The 19260-nt window shown below is 40.3% G+C and overlaps 1 protein-coding gene across 17 annotated transcripts in view; it reads right to left on the reverse strand.

Annotated features, from left to right (window-relative positions):
- KDM4C (lysine demethylase 4C) overlaps positions 1-19260 on the reverse strand; it is a 443090-nt gene that overhangs the window by 79546 nt on the left and 344284 nt on the right. The gene's annotated exons all lie outside the window — the stretch shown is intronic.

The raw sequence follows: 19260 nt of genomic DNA on the forward strand, positions 1-19260 counted from the left end.
ATTGTCTCCTATGTAATCCTGTATATTTTATTTTAAAAACTTAAAAACATTTTTCTGAAAAGAGATCCATAGGCTTTACTAAAAATACTGCCAAAGGAGTCCATGGAACAGAAGAGTTAAGAACTCCTGACACAGAACTATTAAAAATGTCCACAGTCACTACGGACACCGTGATTACAACCATGCACACAAATGAACAGAGACTTCAATGAAGAACATCATGTTTAGGTTAGTGGCATTCTGGGTTTTCTTTTTCTCCTCTAAGGTTGTTGCTTTATTGTTTTTACAATAATATAAAAAAAAAAAAGGATAGGGCATAAACCATGATATCTTTAGACCTATTTTTTCCTCTCCTATCATTTCAGGATCAGAAGTAGCCAACTTACTCCCACAGTGAACCAAAGGCACCATGTACTACCCTCTGTTTCCCTGTCTTTGCAACTAGCCATGAACAGGTCACAAAAAGGTGTACAGCTGCAACAGAGGAGTAAGTCAATTCCAAAATTGCTGATTTTCTTCATGAAAATGATAATGCCTTATCTACATTGTATACAACATTTTTCTTTTGTGAAAAATTGGCTGATCAACTTCAAACTGATGTTAGACCAACCCAGCAATGAACTCTTCAGCCAAAGGGTGGGAACATTAACTTCTTTTAAAAGTTCATTTCAATTAAAAGTAAATATTTTTTGGATGCTAGGCCACATCTTAATTATCCTTGGCATGGCTCTTATAATAAGCTTTTCATTCTCCCTCTATTTCTTAATGGATTTCTCAATATTTAAAAATTCCATTTCTGTGAGATCCTTCCAAACAGAACAGTGAATTACCCAAGCAGATTTGTGAAAGAACATGTTCATACTTTAAGAGACATTTACTGCTTATACTATGGCTCGTTGGCAATCATAAAACTGAAGTGTGGTCTTCTATCATTCACATTACTTTTTTAAAAGATGAAGACAATCCAGTTTATCCTGGAATGCACACACTTCTATTTCTGTCATGTGTATGCTTGTGTAGAAAGAGAGTCCCTTCGCTCTCTCCATTCAACAAGAGTCCATCAAGCTTCAAGGTAGTAAAATATAAACGGCTTTGGTCTAAGTGTATGTACACATATGTTTTAGTCCTACAACTTCAAGGCCAAAGTAGTACTTTTAAATGGTAAATTAAAAAGAAAAAACCTTTTTGTTTGGAATCCTCTTCACTGGCCCTGGTAAGATTAATGCAACTGAGGGAATAGAAGAGTTCAAGGCCTCGAGATTTTTTTTGTAATAAAGTAAGGGTTGGGGCTCATAATGCTTACTGGTATTTCAGCAATTTTCAGACTAATTCACACCACTTACCCCTACCTGCCAGACTAGAGGCACTGGTAGAGCCTAGAGTATGAGTTCCAGCTTTTCCACTAAGGAGGAGCACTCCTGGGCAAGCACCCCTGTGCCTGCGCCTCAGTTTCTCCAGCTATACTTGGCAGAATCACTGTAGGAATTAATGGGATAATGGGTACAGAAGTGCCCTCTAAACATAAAAGGTTACAAACACGGCCATTGTTACTATTTTCTTTAAAAGATGAGGGGGGAAAAAGAAATAGAATGTGATAATACGTCAGTTCTCTTCAGGGTGCCAAAGCAAAAGGCACCAGTGCTTGGGTATACAACACAAATGGGGCAGAAAATCAAGTTGCACTGTTTATCAGGGGAGTGTACCACCAAGGGACAAAAATGTGTGATTTTTAAACAAATCTTCACAAAGAGTGTAGCAGCATTTGCTGAACCTGTGCAGAGCCCAATGGTAAGACAAGCATCAACAACTCTTCTCAAACTAATCTGTAGCAAGTCTCCTTGATGGACCTGGCCTCACTCAATGTCATGTGATTTTTTCCTGCCAAAATCTTCCCAGCTGTGAGCCGGTATGTTCATTCTTCAATCCTATCTTCCCATTTTGATGGCAAGTGTGATGACTACAGTTTAACTCTTTATCACCAGTGTACGTTTTTCAGATTTATTTTTATGAACCAGGAGGAGTGGGGAGAAATCTCCTTACCAGATTCAGGGTCTGCATCCAGAACACTGAAGTATTTACATTTTTTTCTGCTATAGCCACGTTTAGTAAACTAATTTTTAAAGCAGGGTCACTAAAAGCATGTATCTACCTATGTGCATCTATCACTCATCAAAATATAAGAAGCTAGATATTTGGGCTCACAGACTTGTGTTATAGTACAGACAGCATCTATTTCTACTTTCTTCTAGAAGGGAAAAACTCTATCAACGATTTCAAGTTTCTCAGTTAAACAAAACAAAACAACATCTACATTATTAGGGTGGAAAAATAGTCTATTCTACTACTAGACTTGTGAAAAGTTTGGCAAAATGTCACACAGTATTTTCCTATTTCTCTCAGGTGGATTCAGACCTCCACTCTGTATTAGGTTAAAGCCATTCCCATGAAAATGACAGACTATAAGTTTCCACTGAAAACCATCTTCTTCCCAGGGAACAAAGAGTCACCTGTTCAGGTCCACTTGAAATATTCATGAACTCAGCAGAGAATCAGATTAAAAACAGAGCCCCCAAGCAGTGGAGGCTTTTGGTTTTTCCACCAAGTTTTAGGCTTTTCGATGGTCTTTTCACAACTTGGCTCACCTGTTCATAAAATGGTTCTATGCCCTACCGGGATTATATATTATCTTGCTAACTTTTACCTAATGAAGAAGAACAGGATATACAATTAATTCTTCCCCTTGCAGGTAAAGTTTAGTTATCAGTAGCCATACATGAGAAATCATGTCAGTGGGTTGCTATGCCTACTACCTCTAAATGACATTGGAGTTACATTAGATATACATCACAGGAAACAAATTCTTACATGAGTCAAATCTATCGGTGGAAAGGGGATACACCACACACCCCAAAGTCATGTAAAAATGGTGCTGTTGTTTTGAATGGCCCACTATACTGCACCTTCTGTAAAAACGTTAAACAGCATCATAAAAAAAAATCTAGTCCATTCCAAAGCCATCCCTTTATTTGATCACACCAGACACTAATGCAAAGGAAGCTTAACCCTTCTGAAAACATTTTAAGCCTGATCAAATTAAAAGCAGCACCAGAGGGATTATTATTATTTTTTTTTTAGCAAGAACCCACAAGCAATTTACTTGACTACAGGAAAAAATGCAAAGAAATCCTTTATCACAAAATAGCTTCTTAACTCTTTCCACCAATAAACCTTGCATCCATCCAAGAATGCCTATCCTCCCTGCTGATAACAAGCCGTGGAGATAAATATTTTATTCTTTTTCTATAAAACCCCAAATGATGTTTTCAAATAAAATAAAAATAAAACTACCACATGCCACTGTCAGAAATGGTCCTAGAAGAGGTAAATGTCATTTTAGAGGCTGTGTGTTAAAATATTTAGGAGAAAGAATGTACTTGTCAAAGTTCCCACAGAAAGCTCCAAAGAGGTTATAAGTGCATTTATCAAATTTTCATCTACCTTAAAGCTGACCTACTGGGGAAACCACAGAAAGCCTGGCCTTCTGTTATGAGGGAGCTGGAGGTTTAGAGCTCTGGGCAGTAACAGGGTCACAGTCAAGTACAAGATGAGGCTTGAGACAGATTCTGCAACGACTCCCAGGGAAGGCACCATCACTCGGTGGCAGACTTCAGCATCCTGCTTTAAGCCACGGTTCAAACTAAGGAAGTGAACCCACCTGATGGACCATCAACCTTCCTGGGGAGAATTCTGACCTCTCACATCAAACCTAGCAAAGAAGTACCAACCAAATATTAGCAAAAGAAAGGCCAAGCCAGCAAAATACAGGAAGGATTTTTTTTAAGTCTAATTTAAATAGCTTCCATACCCTACCCTTTGGGAATTATATTCAGTAACTTTTTTTTTAACAAGGAAAATTTGGTTTTAAGGAGCTTATGGGAACATTTAACTTAGACTGGAAAGGTTATTTGCTCAGTGTTAGGCTAAAAGCCAAAATCTACTTTTAGCCAGAGATGATTTTAATATTATACCTCACAAGAGTATTGTCATGTGAGCAGCCGGTGTGATAAGCAGTGTAGTAAAGTTATGACTTCCCCCAAAGACCCATTAAAATGTATTATTAAGTGGAAAAAAAGTTCAGAAAATCCAAAAGGAATCTGTCTGTACTATCTCAGAAACAGTAAAAATGGTCTCCAACTTACCACTTCTTTGCTCTGCCTACCAGTAAGTAAATACAGTGAAGAACTCAATGCTGATGCAAAAGAGGATGAGAATGCCTGACAGCTGTGTGCCACTGCAATGTTCTGAACATAATCTTTCCTTGAAATGTGCAATGAAGGAATCTATGGTGAATTCGAGTGACTGTAAAAAATAATACACATGCAGAAATTCCAGGATATTTTTTAAATTACCCAACCCGTAATATATGTAAATTAGAAACGTTATTTTGAAGACAAATAGTAACTTTTTCCAATTGTAGTTTTTATAATTCTAGATTTTAATAACTCCAATATTTTTCTTCTTCCTTTCTGTTTTGGTTTTTAACTCATTCAACTTTTCCCCTTCATTGGTTCTTGAAAATTTTCTCCCACCTCTTCAATTAAAAACAACAAAAAAAAGAAATGTAATAACTTCATTTAAGTCAAGCAAATGTGCTTTAGAAAGCTCGACCAAGGGGCGCCTGGGTGGCGCAGTCGGTTAAGCGTCCGACTTCAGCCAGGTCACGATCTCGCGGTCCGTGAGTTCGAGCCCCGCGTCAGGCTCTGGGCTGATGGCTCGGAGCCTGGAGCCTGTTTCCGATTCTGTGTCTCCCCTCTCTCTCTGCCCCTCCCCCGTTCATGCTCTGTCTCTCTCTGTCCCAAAAATAAAAATAAAAAAAAAAAAACGTTGGAAAAAAAAAAAGAAAGCTCGACCAAATATCGACTTTCTCACCCAATCCTGCAAGAATGTGAAAGCACACTTGCAAAGGAGGTCCAAGCTGCTATGGAAACGACATTCTTTCTTCATAGTAACAATACTCCCAGCTGAGGATGGCTGGCATGCAGGCACCCAATCCGAGCCCATCGACAGCTTGTGGAGTGGACAGATGAGGCGTGGAAAATATTTTAAATTAGTTCATTTATCTTGTTGAGACACAGGAAACGGCAACAAATTTCTCACATAAAAGAAAAAATAGAGAAAGACAGTGCACCCATGGCAATGTGTAGCAAATTTAGTCCATTAAGTCAAACCCTTCAGACTATTTCATACTGCCTAATAATAGCCACATTTCATATCTTGAGGGAATTTTTTATGATCAAAAGATCTAGGAGGATGGCTAGGAATCACTGACTACTTTTCATTATTCGAGGGACTCAGATTTTGAAACTCAAAAAGTTTCTAAATCAATGGTTTTTGACTGATCCTGGGTAGATCTTGGGTCAATATTAATCCTAATAAGGCTAAAACATTACAATAAGGAACTGAAAGTTCTCAAAGAGGAGCTCAAAAATGCCACTTAGGATGAGCTATGCAGCGATCATTTATGGATAATGAACCTCCCCTAAATGAATGGACAAAATGGCCTTTGTTGCAGCTCCCCATTCCATGGTGGACACCCCAGGAACTTCTGGCTTTTGGTTTCTTCCCACCTGAGTGTCTGGCACTGCACCACCTGTGCAGTGGTCTGTCACCTCCTGCTTCAGAAGTCCCTCCCAGGAGGAAAGCAAGCAAGTGTACACGAGAGAGCCAAACACTAGTACTGAGATCCACTGAGAATCAGGGACTTGTGTGAAACATAAGGTCCCACCCCAGCCCCCAATTAGAATTTCTGATTCATAGTCTGAACAGGGGCTCAGATATCTGTATTGTTCATACACTCCCAAGCCAGAGCTGGAAACCACCAGAGCATCCCAAACCAGCCTCCTTCACAAACCAAAAACAGATAGAATTTTGAAAATCTATATGCTCCTTCGCACAGTTTTAAGTAGACATATAAAATTTCTCATAACTTTAAGTAATTATAAAAGTTATAATTCTTCTGGGGCACCTGGGTGGCTCAGTTGGTTAAGCATCTGACTCTGCCTCAAGTAATGATCTCTCAGTTCGTGAGTTCAAGCCCCACGTCAGGCTCTGTGCTGGCATCTCAGAGCCTGGAGCCTGCTTCGGATTCTGTCTCCCTCTCTCTCTGCCCCTAACCCACTCACACTCTGTCTCTGTCTCTCTCAAAAATAAATAAGCAGTGTGGGCACTTGGGTGGCTCAGTCAGTTAAGGGTCCAACTTCATCTCAGGTCATGATCTCGTGTTTCGTGAGTTCGAGCCCCATGTCAGGCTCTGTGCTGACAACTCGGAGCCTGGAGCCTGCTTCAGATTCTGTGTCTCCCACTCTCTCTACCCCTCCCCCATTCATGCTCTGTCTCTCTCTGTCTCTCAAAAATAAATAAAAGATTTAAAAAAATTTTTAATAAATAAACATTAAATTTTTTTAAAGTTATAATTCTTCTGTATTAAATATTGATGTTTAGAAAAAAAAACACATCTCTACCCCTCCCATCCATTTAAAAATCATGAAAGAACAGGCGCTTCTTTCACAGATGTTATAGCATTCCTTCTTCTTTTTAAACTTATATTATCTATATTCTACTTCCTCCACAGAATTTTATCTGAAGATACTTTTATGCTCAAAGCCCTTTTATTGACCACTATCATAATCCTCTGCATAACAAAAACATGCATATTAATTGAAGTTTCAGTTTTTAATTTTCCTATGACAAGGCTCTAAATTTTTTTTTAATTTTTTTAAATGTTTATTTATTTTTGAGACAGAGAGAGACAGAGCGTGAACAGTAGAGGGGCAGAGAGGCAGGGAGACACAGAACTGGAAGCAGGCTGTCAGCACAGAGCCCGACGCAGGGCTCGAACTCACAAACTGTGAGATCACGACCTGAGCTAAAGTAGGATGCTTAAATGACTGAGTCACCCAGGAGCCCGGGGAGAAATGTATCTATTAACCAGATAAACAAATGAAGATTCTTTTAAATTAGCTTATATAAATATGGGTTTATTTTGCACACTGATGGAGTGAGACAAGTTGCAAGTGTCACTTAAATTGTATTTTTCTTTTTAAAAAAAAAAAGCACTCACATCAGTAAGTGGGTAGAAATATAAGAGTTCTGTTGCAGCAATATCTCTCAATTCTTTTGAACTCCTTCCAAGTCAGATGCCCAAATGCATACCAGCCCCCATCCAGCACTATCTAATGGCTGATATCCTTTGGGAGCTCCTTCAGTTTTGTCAAAAGCAAAGGAGCCATGTGAGTGGCAAATAAATACATGTTACCCTGTCATTACTTTCAGTTTGCAACTTTATTAAGACCAGTATTTTGCACCCTACCTCTGTTTAGCATGCCAGAGGTCTTTCAACTTGGGGCAGGAGCCGTGTCCCACCATAAGATTAGAAATGAGGGAGAGTCAAGTGGGAGACTGACTGAAGGGCAGGAGGCCAGAAGACCCTATAGACTTCAGGCCTGCTCTCAGGCAGACAAACTTTAGGGAAAAGTATGAATTACCCATGGGCCTGTCCTTATGAAGGTACTCAGGGGGTGTATACCAGTTTGAAGGTTCTTGCAAGATGATCCTGCAGCCCATGATTGCAGGGGTCTTCTGGTGGCACCTACAGTTACCCAAGGCAGAGAGCGCACTGATAGCAGCTCAGACAGAAGAAAGGACTAAACAGGGTGGTGTCCAGTACAGTGCTTACTTCCCAAGGACAGTGTGGCAGATGGGGCGGGGGCACTAGAACTGAAGGAAGGGTGTGAATATCCCTCTTAGAGCAGCCTATCCCAAAGTGGACTCTCCTGGCTCCACGATCTCCCCCAGCCTCACTCTTCTATAAAGAATCCATCGGGAAACACAGCACAAAATGTGGATAATTATTTCCCTCTGTGGCAGAAGGCATATTTACTCAGCAGAGTAATTCTGTTCTGATACTGCTGTTGCACAAATCACTGTACATAAGAGGACCCAAGACCAAAATCCTGTGTGGCCTAACTCTGAAATCCACAATTAGGGCTGGTGGAGTTTCAAAATATAGAAATATCTACCAATTTGTAAAACTTTCCTGCTTGATGTGGTATTCAAATATACTAGAGATGAATATTTTTTAATGAAAAATAATAAAAGAAAGAAAAAAGGAAAACACGAAATTCTTCCGCTGCATGCTCCATTCACCTCAGGAGGGCTTAACGTAGAAAGTCAGTGGGGAGCAACGTTTTCTATAAATGCTAAAATTATCTCACCATATAGTCTGAGAAGAAAAACACAACAACAGGAAAAAAGTTTTTAAAAGTCCACACTCCTGTGAGCAGAGGAGGGGCATGGGACCATCACCCTAACGCCTGCCTTTCTGCATCTAGCAGGAGCTTTCAACATGATGCCATCCTCAAGCAAGATTAAATGTCATCCAAGGACCCAGAGCTGCCCAAGGGTCAGCCACCATGACTCCATATCTTACAGCATAAAAGTCAGGTTAAGCATCAGACTAGAAAGAATCTATTTCTCCCTTCCTTTCATTTGTTCCTTAGTTCTCTCTAAACAATTAGAGTTTGTTGGAAACAACTCATTGGCTCTTTGAAACTAGGAAAGGAAAAGGGAAGACAGATCCTAGAATATTAATTTTGGAACTGAAAGGATAATTTACCTTAGAAATGAAGAAACTAAGGCCTGAAGAGGATGAGCATTTGCCCATGGTCACACAACCATGGCCAGGATGCCCGTGTAGGCCATGCTGCTCTCCTCTGCCACACTGCTCCAGGGCTCCTGCATCATTCTACTTGGCTCCCATCCCACTGGCTTCTTTCAGTTCCCTGATGTGCCTAGCTGCTACCCTCTTCAGGGTCCTTGAATGTACCACTCCCTTTACCTACATAACTCCCTCCCCTCTTCCCCTGCCATCACTACCTTCATCTTGGCTATACCTACCCACCTTTAAGCTCTGAAATGTCATTCCTTCAAGAGCATCCATTCTTGACCCCACAAATTAACTTAGTCTGCCTGATAGATATTCTTGCAGCACCACACCTCTTCATAATCATTTTTTAACATATCTCTCTACTTAGACCTATGAGCTCTAAGAACTCAAGAACACTGGAACTAATATGTCCTTGTTCATGTTTATAAGCCTTTATGTGTAACCCCTTATAAGTAACTTCTCAGGACCTGGAACATATTTACAGACAAATTTAATAAATATTTACTACATGTCAGACATTGCTTTGAGGATGTTATACAAACTATTCACTTAATCCTCTAAACTCCATGAAATAGGTAACACAAATATTTCCACTTTACAGAAGAAGAAACTGAGGCACAGAGCAGTTCAGAAACTTCACCAAGATCACACAGCTTGTAAGTGGAAGAGTTATTTAAAATACATACAGTGTGATACTCTACATGGAAAACCCAAAAGACTCTACCAAAAGACTGCTAGAACTGACACATGAATTCAGCAAAGTCACAGGGTACAAAATCAATGCACAGAAATTGGTTGCATTTTTATACACCAATAATGAAGCAACAGAAAGAGATATAAAGAAACTGATCCCATTTACAATTGGACCAAGAACCATAAAATACCTAGGAATAAACCTAACCAAAGATGTAAAAGATCTATATGCTGAAAACTATAGAAAGTTTATGAAGGAAATTTAAGAAGACACAAATAAATGGAAAAACATTCCATGCTCATGAACTGGAAGAATAAGTATTGTTAAAAGGTCAATATTACCCAAAGCAATCTACACAGTCAATGCAATCCCAATCAAAATTGCACCAGCATTCTTCCCAAACCTAGAACAAACAACCCTAAAATTTATATGGAACCACAAAAGACCCTGAATAGGCAAAGTAATATTGAAGAAGAAAACCAAAGTGGGAGGCATCACAATCCCAGACGTTAGCCTCTACTACAAAGCTGTAATCATCAAGACAGTATGGTATTGGCACAAAAACAGACACATAGACCAATGGAATAGAGAACCCAGAATTGGACCCATAAATGTATGGCCAACTAATCTTTGACAAAGGAGGAAAGAGCATCCAATGGAAAAAAAGACAAGTCTCTTTAGCAAATGGTGTCCAGGAGAACTGGACAGCAACATGCAGAAGAATGAAACTAGACCATTTTATTACACCCTACACAAAAATAAACTCAAAATGTATGGAAGACCTGAATGGGAGACAGGAAACCATCAAAACCCTACATGAGAAAGCAGGTAGCAACCTCTTTGACCTCAGCCACAGCAATTTCTTACTCGACACATCTCCAAAGGCAAGGGAATTACAAGGAAAAATGAACTATTGGGACCTCATCAAGATAAAAAAAAAAAAGCAAAAAAAAAACTTCTGCACTGCAAAGGAAACAATCAACAAAACTAAAAGGCAACCAACGGAATGGGAAAAGATATTTGCAAATGACATACAGGATAAAGGGCTAGTATCCAAAATCTATAAAGAACTCCAAACCTGAACACACATCCACCTCCAAACTCCACACCTGAAAAACAAATAATCCAGTAAAGAAATGGGCGGAAGACACGAATGGACACTTTTCCAAAGAAGACATCCAGATGGCCAACAGACACATGAAACGACGCTCAATGTCACTCATCATCTGGGAAATACAAATGAAGGCCACACTGAGATACCACCTCATGCCAGTCAGAGTGGCTAAAATGAACAAATTAGGAGACTATAGATGCTGGTGAGGATGTGGAGAAACGGGAACCCTCTTGCACTGTTGGTGGGAATGCAAACTGGTGCGGCCACTTTGGAAAACAGTGTGGTGTGAATGTTCCTCAAAAAATTAAAAATAGAACTACCCTATGACCCAGCAATAGTACTACTAGGAATTTATCCAAAGGATACAGGAATGCTGATGCAAAACGGCATGTGTACCCCAATGTTTATAGCAGCACTTTCTACAATAGCCAAATTATGGAGAGAGCCTAAATGTCCATCAACTGATGAGTGGATAAAGAAGATGTGGTTTATATATACAATGGAATACTACTTAGCAATGAGAAAGACTGAAATCATGCCATTTGCAGCAACATAGATGGAACTATAAGGTATTATGCTGAGTGAAATAAGTCAGAGAAGGACAGATTATCATATGTTTTCACTGATATGTGGATCTTGAGAAACTTAACAGAATGCCATGAAGGAAAGGAATGGGGAAAAAAATAGTTACAGAGAGGGAGGGGGGCAAACCACAAGAGACTCTTAAATACAGAGAACAAACTGAGGGTAGATGGCAGGGTGGGGGAGAGGGGAAAATGGGTGATGGGCATTAAGGAGGGCACTTGTTGGGATGAGCACTGGGTGTGGTATGTAAGCCAATTTGACAATAAATTATATTCATAAAAAAAGAATAATTAGTTTGCAAAATAAACCTAGTAATAAATAAATAAATAAATAAATAAATAAATAAATAAATAATACATGCAATGTGCACTGGGTCTCGTTTATGGTAGCAGCTTTATGAATGATCAAAGAGACCTGCATTAGGACATAATCAATGCTTGGAACAATTATTATCATTATTTAAGTTTATTTATTTATTTTGAAAGAGACAGAGACAGCACAAGTTGGGGAAAGGCAGAGAGAGAGGGAGATAGAAATCCCAAGCAGGCTCCATATGGCCAGCATAGAGCCTGATGTGGGGCTCGAACTCACAAACCATGAGATCATGACCTGAGTTGAAACCAAGAGTCAGACGCTTAACCTACTGAGGCACCCAGGAGCCCCCAACACTTAGAACAATTACTATAGGACAAGCCCACTGGGCACTATGGCAGCATTTTCCAAAAGCATATGATTGAACAGACTTTATATTATCTTTCATGCTCTAGTAGAAACAATCTCTAAAACCTCAGTGGCTAACAACACAAAATGTTTATTTCTTGTTCATGTCAAATGCTGGCTATGACTCTGTTCTGGGCCTTCTTTAATCTGGGATCAAGGCTGAGGGCACATCCCCCATCAGAACCAAGCCATTGTCACAGATGGTGGCACCATGCAGGGGCTCCTAAAGCTTCAGTTTAGTAGCACTCAGGTCATTACCACGGACATTAAATTAAGAGCTCCCATGCTCATTATTTTCTTTCCTTAAGTTCCCCAGTGCATTAGAAGCAACCAACTAACTCCATTAAGATTATTTTCACTAAAATGCTCATGGTTACTTAGAGTCTGTCTTCTCTAGGCACTTGATTACAAGGACCTAAAGGTGATGATCTGAGTAACTCTTTGCCACAGCTATACCACAGACTACCAGTTGAATCCTTTCTATAAATCTCTAAGGCTTTTTAGTCCTGTCTCTACATAGTGCTTTTACTCATTCAACCTTATCCCAACCGAAAAACCCCTTAATGACCTGGACCAAAATTATCTCATAGAGGTACAGTGGAGAGACCTCGCCTATCTTTCCTTTGAGAGAAGGGACGATAAAGAAGGAATATAATCTAAAAATTTTACTGTTTAAATGATACCACTTTGTCTCATATGGAACTTAACTTCTATTTGCCCGGGGCTCTTCACATGTGATAATTCATGATTCGTTATGTCTTTGGATGTTAGATATGATTATCTCATTTTACAGGTAGCAAATAATATTAGATGCCTAGTGATTAAGTTCCTTGCATTAAGATTCATAGCCAGCAGCAGAACCAGGACAAGAAGACCCCTCCTGGTGTTCTACCCCTTGCACAGAAATGTTAACCTATAATTTCTAATGACTTTGAGCTAAAGTTAAGACATAGCTGGAGTAAACATCACCAATTCCTTTCCCCTGACATACACAAAGGCATCTATTCACACATACTAAATATATATATTTTTATATGCATGTGTGTGCTTTATATATATACACACATATGAACATATGCACAAAACACTGACTCAGAATGGTGGGGGGGAGGGGGTAATGTTCTTGAACTGTTGAGTACTTGCACACTGGTGAACTGACAGAACTCTACTTATTTGATAAATAATTAAATACTGTGCTCACTTCTTCATGAAAATAGACAATAGGGAACTGCAGGTCTCATTCCTGCTTGAGACTGAACCCTAACAACGGCAAGGAACATAAATATTAAATAAGGAAAATGCCTGTAATGTTTGGTGCTATATTTTATCACTTCTCCTAAATCTGACAATTTCCTTTTATTGCATACAACTTGATCATTCATTCTGTTGAACAACAGACATAAGCCCCTATTGTCAGCTCTCTGTTTTGCTACTGCAAATGCTTGACAAAATTGCCCGTTTCATTTTTTATTCCCTACAGATCGTTCTGCCCTCAAGGAAGTGGCTCTGAAGCAGTGTGAGATCTGGAGTGGAGCATGACAACCCAGCAGTCTCAAGATGAAGTGTCAAGTCAGCAGACAAAGCTGGCTGCAAAAGCAAAGCAGACTCTCACAGGAAAAGGACTGCCTGCAGCCCTCTGGCAGCATGCTGGGACTCACAGGCAGGACACAATCAAAGCTCTGCTTCTGCAAATGGTTACATGTGAAGGACTATCCCTTTCACCATCAACCTCAGAGAAGACCCAAACCACAAGGCTCTGGAAGATCCAATGAACGTTTGTGGAGTCACTCTAAATGGGATGCCTTTGTCCCTCGTGTCTTACCTTGATCACAATATAAGTGACAATGCCTGACTGAGTCTCCTAACTCCTCCTAAATCTCACCTGCTAGGAATCCTGATATGAAACACAGGTGGGCACACACTATTCCTAATGGAGTATTGGTTTGAGTCCCTCTGTGCCATTCTAGCAGCCAAGGTTGGAGGGAAATCTTGTAACTTGTTCACTCATTCATCATTTATTTTCTATTTATTTATTTATTTTATTTTTGAGAAAGAGACAGAGACAGAGACAGAGACAGACTATCCGAAGCAGGCTCCAGGCTCCAAGTTGTCAGCACAGAGCCCGACGCAGGGCTCAAACCCATGAACTGTGAGATCATGACCTGAGCTGAAGACTGACACTTAACCAACTGAGCCACCCAGGCACCCCCACTCATTCATCATTTAAGCCTTTTCTGGGTATGGGCTCAGGCCCCACCTGAAGCTCTAGTGATGCAAAGACGAACAGATTACAGTCTCTGTCCTGCAGGAAGAACAGAATCCCCAGAGAAAGAACTTTTTGGAATATTTCTTTGGTGATTTCATTCTCAGAGCCACCATGATCCCATTCACAGGAAGACAGGCCAAGCCAAGAGAATGGCACTTCATGTCTAAATGTAATCTACCCAAATACCTTCCTAAAAAGTCCTTTGGCCAGTAATTAGCTCTTTAGTTCCTGCACCATCCAATCTCTAAAGGAGTGCAAGAAATTTAAAATATTCATCCTGTCCCTTGAGTTTGTGAAGTAACACGTGCCATTGCTTATGAGCCCCTTGGTCTACCTTCTACTGACTGCCCCTCTGAACTCATCTCCAGAGCTTTAGACACTTATTTTTCAGACACCAGAAACCCAAAGGATTTCTTCCATCAACATGAAGAGGTCTGTCTTCATATTTCTTTATGCAAAGCAGCTATTCTACTTCCTAGATTTCCCCATTACTCCTACAGGCTCTGGGCCCATGGGTGTGTTCAATGTTTTTCAACAGAAATGTCAGGTGTGATTCTGCCATTTATGGTTGCCAACATCTTCAAAGTGGATGAATGCCAGGGATGTACTCCTGGAGGCACTATCAGTCGCTGGGTTAGTAACACCTATGAAAGCGGATGATCTCCTCTGATCTCTTACGTATCTGTGTGGAGAACACATGCTCAGGTTTCCCTCTGTTGCTCCTTGCTTGCAGTGAATTTGGTGTATTGTGTGGGGCATGGGTAGGAATGTTTCCCTTCAGTTATTTAAAACCCTACGGGCGTCAGGCTTGCCAAACCATAAATTTAGGAAATTGCATTCCGTTAGACTAAGTCCTTCCCTTAGCACTTTAGTCACTGAGTTATTCTTCAATTTCTTCCCTACAAACATTTGGCCCAGATCCTGAGGTCCATCCCGTATCAATGTGTCTCTTCGGCACATAAAAGAGATTCAGGAAAGGAGAAGAACAATAAAAATTCAGGTTTACTGGCAGCACTAAGTGAAGTAATCCCACTACGCATACACTTTTCTTACAGGAAGAAGTAAGAAGGTTCTTACTCAACCTTTTCATTCACCTGCCTGATGAGATCTACAAATATTTTAAGAGGGTAATTTGGAAGACTTACAACAGCAGAAGTTGTTCAAGCTGTAGCATTAGTCTCCATCATTTGCTTTAGGTTTGCCCTGGACATTTAACTCATTTACACAAGTGAAAAACTAACTGCCTGTTTATTAATCAGGCCAACAAAGACTCATTTAAACTATTTGCTAACAGTCCTCTTTATACAGTAGTCGTCTTCAAATGTTTTTTCTTACAATTCCCCAAAGACTTTTGGAAACTACATCTTTCCTTGCATATGTTAAAGTTAACCCTTATAAATTTTATTTTTTTTTTAATTTTAGGATTAAAAATATTAAAGGATATTATTTTCTAGTATAGAATTCTAAGTTATAATCATATGTGTGCTTTCAATATATTTTTGTCAAACTTTTGAGACTACAGATTAAACCCAATTTATGTGAAGTATCTGATATACGTGTGTGTGTGTGTGTGTGTGTGTGTGTAACACAACAGACAAAGGCAATCCTCATTACCAAACCAATCTGCCAAAACTGATTTGGTTTCTATCAGAATAAGTCTGAATTCATTTTTAAAACAAAATACATATATTAATACATATTCCCTTATCAAGCATCTCATTTCTGAATTCTATTTCGAAGAGTTAATCAAAAGTGTATTAGGATAAAATATAGGCCTCAAGTATATAATGACTTACACATAATAGGAATTCATTTCTGGCTCATGTAACAGTACTGGGCTGGAGCAGCACTCCTCCAGTCATTCAGGGACAAAAGTGCCGCCATGTCAACATTTGGGTTCTGGGGTGTCAATCTGGACAGTAAGGAGAACAGCATGTGGGGAGATTTAGAAGCCAGACTTGGGAGTAGTACCCATCATTTCCACTCCCTTATCTCTGGCTGAGCTTCTAGCTGCAAAGAAGGCTGGATGACGTGGACCAGCTGTGGACCAAAGAAGAGAAGACTGTGGATATTAATGGGTAGCTAGTAGATAAGGTCACAGCTTTTGCAATAAACTTATGGCCTACATGAAACAATGTGCTATTCTCTTTAGTACTTATTACCTAATCTATCTTTGTTTTGCTGCCTTAAGACTTGCATTCAGGGGCGCCTGGGTGGCTCAGTCGGTTAAGCGTCTAACTTTGGCTCAGGTCATGATTTCACAGTTCGTGGGTTCGAGCTCTGCATCAGGTTCTGTGCTGACAGCTCAGAGCCTGGAGCCTACTTTAGATTCTGTGTCTCCCTCTGTCTCTGCCCCTCCCCTGCTTGCATTCTGTCTCTCTGTCTCTCTCAAAAATAAATAAACATTAAAAAAATCACACACAAAAAAAAGACTTGCATTCAGGATTTCTTTGTTTACCTATCTGAGAGTAATGCAATTATTCTATAAAGCAAAATGGGTAGTGGGAAAAGAGAACCAGCAGCCCCTTCCAACATTCATTCTCATACAGATCAATATGAGAAAAGAGTACATACAAAAGTTGAGGGTCTGGTAATTAATTCTCTCAGATCTATCACTGCATTGGATCTCTAAGACAGTCTTTGCATAACTCTATGCACCTGGACCCCAGTTTGAATCACTGACATACAAAGTATTAGAACACATTCAGGATCACAGAATTCTAAAGTGCAAAGTACCAGTGCATTTTACAGAGGTGGAAAATTAGCCAAAGAGATGTCCAAAGTCACTCTCACAGAGGTTAATGCACATAGTAGGGCCATTCCTTACTTTAGCAAACTCATTTTTGCCTTTGGTGTGAATAGGTATTTTTAGCTTTTATTGCATGGTGTGTAGATAGGAGCTAACAGAGCAGGCCTGAGATTGGTATTCACTGAAAATCCTGCTTACAAGGTTGGCCCCTGGCAGTTGTCTGGCAACCTCAATTTCAGGAGAGTTCTGCCAATTCCCTAAGAATGACTCACTGTGCCGAAACTGTACAGTCCCAACAATATGGTGAGTGCTTGCTTCTCTTCCAGGAGTCTGGAATTTTGGTACATGCTAGGCAGAGGGTACCCAGTAAAAACTGTGGGCACTGATTCTCTCACAAGATTGTCTGGTTGGCAACATTTTGCACGTGTTGTCACAACTCATTCCAGGGGGAATCAAAGAGTGCTATGCAACTCAGCTGGGAGAGGACTCTGGAAGCTTGCCCCTGGTTTCCACCAGCCTTTATCCCCAGTACCTTTTTGCTCGGCTAACTGTGCTCTCTGCACCTGCACTGTAATCACAGCTGTGAGCACAGCTGTGTGCAGGGTCCTGTGAATCCTGCCAGTGAATCACTGAACTTGGGGGTGGTCTGGGGTCTCCTGACAAATAAGAACAGACTAATTTCAGGATATTTAAAACATAGTAAGTAAAGATAGATATTTCAGTACATTTTGAATTCAAGTTATTTGGGGGGATATGGGACCTCTAGAAAAGGCTCAAAGCAATTTATATTCAATTTAATTAAGCTACATACTTTTTAAATGACAGACGATAATGAAAATCATTAAAAAATACTGATCTTGGTCTTAGCTAACAAGTAAAACAAGGATTCCCTGAAAATTACTACCAAAGATATCAGAAAGGAAACTTCTATGTTGAAAGGAACCATTAATAAGAAGATGAATATGGAATTGTGAACATTGTTAAGAAAAAAAAAATGTGTCCATAATTGAAAGGGGGGGAAAAAAAAGATGACTCAGAGTCACGAACGAACTGATGTTTTGCTGAGGGGGGTGCAAAATGGGTGAAGGGGAGTGGGAGATATGGCTTCCAGTTATGGAATGATAAGTGATGGGATAAGAAGGAGGAAACCCATAGACACTCTCTCAACTATAGTTTGTCACATACCCCTCCTATTGGGTCATTAGACAATAAGTCACACAAAAGACCAAAGTGTTTAAATAACATTTTCTCCAATTTTATACTTTACTGTTTCCCTCTGATTTTACAAGCAGTACAAGGGTTCTTGTAGAAAAACTTCAAATTACACCAAAGTATGTCTAAAATTAGTTTTTAATCACCCAATATACACTACCATCCAGAGGCAACCACAATACGGCATTTAGAATCTTTTCCCTGTTTGTTAAAAACAACAACAACTATTAGGAAAATGCTGCGCATATAATGTCTCTTAAACTCTTTTTTCTCATCAAAATGTGGTTTACACACAAAAATAAACTCAAAATGGATGAAAGACTTAAATGTGAGACTTGAAACCACAAAAATCCTAGAAGACAACACAGGCAATAACCTCTTTTACATTGGCTGCAGCAACTTTTTTCCAGATATGTCTCCTCAGGCAAGGGAAACAAAAACAAACAAACAAACAAAACTATTGTGACTATGTCAAAATAAAAACCTTTTGCACAGTGAAGAAAACCATCAATAAAAATAAAAGGCAAGCTATGGAATGGGAGAACATATCTGCAAATGATATATATGATAAGGGGTTAATAACGAAAGAACTAGAGTGGGCTATAGAAGACGGCGGCATAGGAGGACGCTGGGCTCACTGCGTCCTGCTGATCACTTAGATTCCACCTACATCTGCCTAAATAACCCAGAAAACCACCAGAAGACTAGCAGAACGGATTCTCTGGAGCCAAGCGCAGACGAGAGGCCCAAGGAAGAGGTTAGGAAGGGCAGAGAGGCGGTGCTCACTACATGGACTGGCGGGAGGGAGCCAGGGTGGAGGGGCAGCCCGCTGGCCAAGCAGAGACACCCAGTCTGGCTGGCAAAAGCGGAGGAGCCGGACAGAGTGTGTTCTGACAGCAAGCGGGACTTAATATCTGGAAGGTTATAAGTTAACAGCTCTGCTCAGAGAGCGGGAAGGCTGGAGGACAACTGGAGGGAGAGTTGTTGAGACCCAGACGACAGAGCTCAGTTTCGTGGGGAACAAAGGCGCTCGCCAGCGCCATCTCCCTCGCCCATCCCCCAGCCAAAATCCCAAAGGGAACCAGTTCCTGCCAGGGAACTTGCTGGCACCCCGCAAACACCCAACATTGTGCTTCTGAGCATCCATCCCTCGGGCGGGTCTGACTCCCTCCAGGTGCTGCAGGGCCCCTCCTGA

The sequence above is a fragment of the Neofelis nebulosa genome, chromosome 12 (genome assembly GCF_028018385.1).
Source record: "Neofelis nebulosa isolate mNeoNeb1 chromosome 12, mNeoNeb1.pri, whole genome shotgun sequence".
NCBI classification, from domain to species: Eukaryota; Metazoa; Chordata; class Mammalia; order Carnivora; family Felidae; genus Neofelis; species Neofelis nebulosa.